The sequence below is a fragment of the Mustela erminea genome, chromosome 1 (assembly GCF_009829155.1).
Source record: "Mustela erminea isolate mMusErm1 chromosome 1, mMusErm1.Pri, whole genome shotgun sequence".
NCBI lineage: Eukaryota > Metazoa > Chordata > Mammalia > Carnivora > Mustelidae > Mustela > Mustela erminea.
This window is the reverse complement of record NC_045614.1, coordinates 76,728,514-76,735,984: the sequence shown is the minus strand read 5'-3', so window position 1 is coordinate 76,735,984 and position 7,471 is coordinate 76,728,514.

Here is a 7,471-nt window from a genome sequence, read left to right as displayed (position 1 = left end):
TAATAACACATATGAACTAAAGGAAAAGGAAATAGGTCTTAAAGAAATCTGTAAGCTTTATGCTTCCTTTCGGCATCAAATTTATTATGTGGAAATTGATTTTGCCAATAAATTTATAAATGTTATCTCTTGTCTGAGAATTTGTAATCATCACCCATTTAGGGAAACCAGCCTGATGGTTGCTATTGCCGAAAGCAAGGCTGAAGCTGGTTCATTATGTTAGGCCATCTCTTCACCTAACAATCTATTTACCTCCTTGTTCCAAGGTAGTTTTAAGGACTCTTTCAAAAATATATGGGTTGTACTAAGATTAAAAAAGGGAAGTAGGTGAAAGGAAAAAGGTAAGAGAAGGGAAAAATCAAAACATAGCTTTATGAGTCTACAGCTTGCAAATAACTACCATTTTCTTGAACCTGCAAGAATGTTGTTTCTTAAAAGTTACCACTTACATAATTTCATTTTTCTAATATCTATATTTTCTCCACATTTTACATCTTTGACATGAAAGCCCCTCTTACAAAAGATGGTATCTCAGCTCAATGAAAACTGTGGCAATCTAGCCCCCTATAACTACAACCATGTGTCGTTTGCTAATTGTCTGTTTTATATCTGCTTCAGTCATGTTTCCAATTGCTTCTCATGTCCATGTTTTGTTCTTCTAGTTAGAAGTGTAAGTTCTTTGAGGCAAAGAGAATTCCTAGTAGGTGCCAAGTACTTTATACACACTACTTTATTCTGAATTCTTTCAAAAACACTGTGTGATAAATTATTCCCATTTCACAAAGAAATTGAGGCCCCAGGAAGGCAACTTTACTTGCCAAAGTTCCTCCAGGCAGCTTAGTAGTGGAATCAGAATCTAAGCTCAAGTATGTCTGACTCCCGTGTCCTTTCTCTTTCAACCGTGTCATCCTGCATTGCTATCTCAAAGTCATAAGTCAGGCCTTGGTATTGCTTTTGGATTCCCCATAAAGCTTCTTATCATTCTATGTACAGGGCAGGCGCTTAACAAATTCTTGTCAATTGAGAGAATGATTTCTGTCTCATGTCCTTTTTTAGAACAATCCAAACCAGCCTGTGAAAAGCTTTGATTTCTATTTCCTCTCTTTCATTTTAGTTCAACCTCTTTGGGATGCCATGGTTGTGTTGGAGCTGCCAGAAACAGGGAAAAAAAAAGGGGGGGGGGCAGAGACTTCTTAATGCGCAAATCATGCCTTTTAACTCCTCCACTTTTTGTTGAAAGGGTCTTCTTGCTCAGCCCGGGGTTGTACGAGTAACTCTCTGCAGGGAGGAGGGGGTGGGAGTCTGTGTGGTTTTGACAAGGGTGGGCTAGAATTTACCCTGGAAATCTTGACTAAAATGTTTTTGTGGGTCCAGGGCACAGTTGGGTTCACACCTAGGAAACTCTCTGAGGGTAAAGCCACAGCTTGGTTAAATCGGGTGACTCACAAGTGTGAAGGTTCATATTTTAGCACCTGGCAATCAGGGGCAAAATTGAACCACTTAAAAATGAACACTGATGAAAAGTCAGAACCAATGCAAGGCCTCCAGGCCACAGCATATATTAGAATTGTAATTGCACCTAAGAACTGAATTACCTTGTAGCTCATCTTTGATTTACATTAAAAGAAAATGAAGCAACAGCTCTTGGCAGGCCCCGAGTCTTTCAGTCCTGTCTAGGGGTCATGTTCTCTGCTTGAACACATTTGTTTTCATGAGCCCTTTCTGAAAAGAAGCTTCATTATGGTATTTATTGGGTAGTGTTGGAACAGCGCAATTCCAAGGTCCTAAAAGCTTTAACACAGATTTCTAAAAATCCAAGCATCAGAAAATTGCAGGGTAAGAAAAGACAAGCATAGTTGTACAAGTAAGCTTGTAATTCAATTTCTCTTTTGTTTGAAAATTGTTCTTTATTTTCTTCAGGTAAAAATGCAACTGTGTGTGTGAGGGGATTAGGGAAGAGAAGAGGGCAAACGTCCTACTATGTCTTGGTGTTGAACTCTACACAGCCATGTTGTCACTGAGCAAAAAGGGAAGCTGGTGACTGCAGCCACCTCGCTTCATTATTTCTCTGCCTGAGAGAAGTTACAGATTTCTTAGGAGTTTCGTATAATTTTTAGCATTCTTTTAATGTTTTTATGATATTCTTTTTGGGATCCTTCCAGGACTAACAATTTATAGACATGATTACAGTAACACAAATGGGAATATCTTATGCAGGGGAAATGCTGGCGGTCGGTATATACTTATAGTTCATCTGATTACTCTGCCTCCTTTAACCAGTTCTTTGGCCCCTTCATTTGGCTGGTGTTTCACAGATTTTTTAAAAAATATGCTATTTCAATTTTTCACCTTTTACAGCTTTTCAGAATTTTGTTTTTCCCCAGTTTGAGACACTTTTACAGTAAATAGTGAAAGTTATGCAATAACTAAAGGTTATGTGTTAATAATACAGATGTTGGGTAACCACTTTATCAACTTCCAGACTCTGTATAAGGTGGTGGAAGGTATTGGTGCCTGGAATCAGAAATGAAAAAAATAGGAATTGGATCCACACTAAACCTAACCATTTAGAGCTATTTCTTCCCACTGGACTTCTCTGTGAAGAGAATTGTGGTTTTGTCTACCATTGGATCCCCAGCTCCTCTCCATGCCTGGGGCATAGTAAGAACTATATAAATAACTGGTGAATGAACGAATGAATGAATGAGGCAAGAAAAGAACTGTGCCTGACCATAGTACTCCCAGACCGTAGCATAGGACTCAATACTAGTACGTGCTCAATAAACAGTTATAGACTTGAATGTCTTCCTGGAGCTTAAAACATCAAGCTGTTGGGCTTTGTGAAATTCAGAAATTATTTATTACATGATTAGATTGGTTTTTAGAGAGTAGATAATATTTCAAATTGGTGATTCCCAGACAGGATAAGATCTGGCCTTGTTTACTCTATGAAACACCCATGACAAGCTAATCCTTGTATAGGAGCTGCCAGCTTGCCTAGCTTTGAAGGGGCTAACTCTTGAATTCTTTACTTTCACACTTACACCTCTTTTTTTTTTTTTTTAATTGAAGTGTTGTTGACTCTTATAAGCCTTTCTTAAGTATATTCAAAAATCAAATCCATCCTTACTTTGCTAAGGAATAGGATGAGGTGGGGGAAGTCCCCATTATGAAGCCATGTTATAGAAATTAGAACATCTGGTAGTACCTAGAATATACCCCCCTGGACACAGTGTAATAAACAGTGGACGGAAATGGATTGAAAGTCTGAAGGCTCTGGTTTTGGCATCTGTTTTGCCAAAAATTCTAATCACTTGCTTAACTTTTCTGAGTCTTTTTCTTCTTGCCTGTAACAGGGACCTCTTTTGAAGAAACAATATCAAAGAAATCGTGCCCAGAGTAGAAAAAATTATAGCTGGATGGTACACATATCTGTTTGAAAACACACAGTCACACAAAGAATACCAATTTGCTCATAAGTTAGTTCTTAAGAATGAATGTCCAATGTTTTGTTAGAGAATTTGGAAATTCAAATAGAAGTATTTCCCGTTCCATCTGTTAAAGGAACCTAAAGATGCAGAGTCTAACAGAATTACCTGATGTATAAGAAAATGTCTTTTAAGTTCATGATTTGTTCTATTTCCCCCATTTTCTTCTTATTCCAGGCAAAATATTTGCCAACTCAATCCTGGAGTTGCATAGGATTCCTTTGCCAACTTATTCATTCAACATGTGGCACTTTAGTTAAAATATTTTCTCAATGTTCTATGAAAGAAATTCTAATCATTACACATCAACAGGAAACCACCATCTTGATGTTAGAGAAGAAACAGGAAGCACTGCTTATCTCTGGGTTGTCAAAATTTCTGAAGCACTTACCTACTCTGCTGGGCCCATACTTAGACATCAAAGCTGTCAAATCATTTATGGCATTTCCCAAGACTTAACCTAGTTCACCATAATACTTCCAGGTTGGGAGAACTTTGCCAAAGAAAACATTCTCACTGCAAAAGCACACACATGCCAGGAAAAAAGGGTATATGTTTTCAATTTTGGCAAACATGCCAAATACACACACGCTGGGGAAGAAGATTGAAGGAGATGCAATGATAGCCATTGCTCTCTTTAGGTGGTGGGTACAGGACCTTCCTGTCTTATGTAAATTATATCCAATAAGCATGTATTACTTTTGTAATCAGAAAATGTTCTGTTTCTTTCCTCTTATCTGTGTTACCTAAATTATATCCATAGACATATGTTACTTTTGTGATCAGAAAAGGTTATACAAAGAAAGATTATTGAAAACTACATTAAATGAACTTTAGTCTTTTGAAGACATTCCATATTGAAAATTGTAGACTCTTGGGATGCCTGGGTGGCTCATTCCATTAAGCATCTGTGTTCGGCTTGGATCATGGTCCCAGAGTCCTGGGAACGTCCTGCATAAGGCTCCTTGTTCAGTGGGGAGTCTTCTTCTCCCTCTGCCTGCTTCTCCTTCTGCCTGCTGCTTCCCTTGCTTGTGCCCCCCCCCCACCTCGGGCAGATAAATAAATAAAATCTTTAAAAAACTACTTTATAAAAAAACAAACAAACAAAAAACAACAAAAAAGAAAATTATAGAATCCTGAATGGAAGGGACTCATCTAGTCTAAATACCATAATTTAATGGAGAAACCAAGATTCAAAGAAGCAAAATGACTCACCTGTGATCTGAGGGTAGAGGTGGGCAGGGGAGGTGGGGAAAGAGTGGATTAGAAGCTCAGGTAGGAGCTCTCTGAGCTACTGTTGCAGAGTCCTTTAATACATATGCTGCAGGGGGTCATTCTCCAGATTAAAAACTACTCTAAGATCTTCTCCAAGAGCTCATAGAAGGAAAGAATTTTTTTTTTTAAAGCTATAATCAAATATCCTGTCCCACTTGACTTGAATATGTTCACTCATAAGAAAACAAATTTTGTCATCTCTAGGAACAGGTGAGCTCACTCACACTACACAAGTGGTTTGCTCTAGAAGGCAGATTCAAGGTCCAGCATCTTCCCTCTCCACCAACCTAAAACAGATACCAACTATTGAGAAATGCCTTTACCCATAGACAGAAGGGAGTCTGACAATGACTAGAAAAAAAGAAAACCAGATTTTGATGCTGGAAACAGGAGTCAAAACGGAAACATGATAATCTGTGGGAGAGGTTTTTTAAAAATTTCATTTACTCCTTTCCAGGAAGAAACACATATTGAGAAGTGAAAATATTTGTCTAAGACGATAGCCAGTAAATAGCATAGGCAAAATCTGAGCCCAGCTTGCCTCCTGCTAAACTAGTTTTTTAAAATCTTTCCATAGCCATGAAACCCTCTTTATTAGGACGTATAATACCCACTGCATAAAATAAGTGTAACTGAATGTTAAATTGGAAGTTTTGGCCCAAGTACAAGATGATCTCACAGACTAACGGATGGAACTTTCAAAGTAGCCACTAACCTGTTAAGAGCTTGAGATGGGTACTGTTTGGTGCCCCACCCATGGCCCATTTTCTGGGCTAGTGCATCCCTCTCCCAGCTGCTACAAACATTTGAGTCGTAAAGGCTCACAGCTGCCGCCTTATCTGGAGAATTGTCCTTGGCTGAACTACCAGTCTGCCCCAACTCACCTGGGAGACAAGCCCTACCTCATGATTGAGACATGGAAGTCCAAGGGCTGACCTTAAGGTACAACTCATGTTGTATACCACCCAGAGCTACCCATGGAATCTGGTCAAAGCCTATTTCCAACTGAGATCACAATCTTAGTTAGATTCTCCTCCACTGCCCCATTTTGGTTTCCCTCTTTCCTTTCTTCTGAAAATACTTCTTCAGGAAATCACTTAAAACAAACATAAAGGTTGCCAGATTTTAGGAAAAATAAACACACAAGATGCTCAGTTAAATTTGAACTTTAGGTAAACAGGTAATAATATTTTAGCATAAGTGTGTTCCATGCAATATTTGAAACATACTTTTACTATAAAATTATCCATTGTTTATCAGAAATTCAAATTTAACAGAGCTTTATCTTGTATTTTATCTGGCAACCCTAATAAGAATTTGTTTTCAGACTCTGCTTCTTAGGATCAATAGCATGTCATTCATACCAAATATATAAAAGTATCCAGTCATGGAGATTGGAAGGGTTGGGTAGAGGATTTCATTGGTATTCCCTCTACCTTCCCACATATGTAAGTGGAAGGGTGTGGTGTCCTATCCTCTAATCCCAAGCGAGAGGGAGAAGGCTTTTAGCAGGACTCCTAGGAGTTCTTCACTCCTATCCCTGCAGCTGTGGGTCACAGTGGAACCCCTTACCCAAGACTTCTAAACAGCTTGAGACAGCAGGGTTGTTGGACACCGTTGGGAAACAACTGCATTGCCTCTTGGTGGCAGTCAAGGAGTGTGAATTTCAGGGACCAGATGTGGAACTCCTGGGAGGAATATGGAATAGGGATAATGTTTTAAAGGGATCATGCACTAGAGGGTGGGCTGCTAGAGAAGGAGACCCCAGTAGGTTGTAAGGTGTACGGGGGGGGGGGGCTTCAGAAGCAGCCGGCCAAAAGGAAAACATTGCTTAGGATAAGAATTGCAAACCTTCTCTCTAAAGGGCCGCATGGTAAATATTTTAACTTCTGGGGATCATAACGTCTCTACTGTAACTACTCAACTCTACCACTGTTGCTTAAGGGCAGCCAGAAACGTTGTGTACATGGTTAGGTATGGCTCTCTTCCATTAAAACTTTATTTACGGGGCACCTGGGTGGCTCAGTGGGTTAAGCCTCTGCCTTCAGCTCAGGTCATGATCTCAGGGTCCTGGGATGGAGTCCCGCATCGGGCTCTCTGCACAGTGGAGAGCCTGCTTTCCCCTCTCTCTCTGCCTGTCTACTTCTCTGCCTACTTGTGATCTCTCACTCTGTCAGGTAAATAAAATCTAAACCCCCCCCCCAAAAAAAACAAAACAAAAAAACCCTTTACTTACAAGAACAGGCAATGAGCAGGATGTAGCCCACCTGCCATAGTTTGCCAACTCCTGGTTTACGACCAAAAAAAAGAAGCAATTAGAAGGACTAGTAGGGAATACAGAGAACCTATGAATTCCTCCATAAGAGAGTCCACTTTAAGTGTCTATGTCTGTAGCTAGTCAATAGCTAGTGAAATTATTTCTGTTTTCCTTCCAACTTTTTTCTTCCCACACTGCAGCTTTTGAAAGGTTAGAAACTCAAATTGGTAAACCAAAGAAGGGTGGGGGGAAAAGGCTCAACTTTAAATAAAGCTTGGAATTTTGATAAAGGCACTGAGCATTTTTAATGTTGAACTGAGATGGTCATATAACGTGACTATGGAATTTTTTGTTGACTTTAAGTAACCAGAAAAGGCAGGGTCTGGTTAGTTTTCACCCAGTGACAGAGAAAGTATTCTCCTTTAAATAAAGTTTATTTTTAAAAATTTGT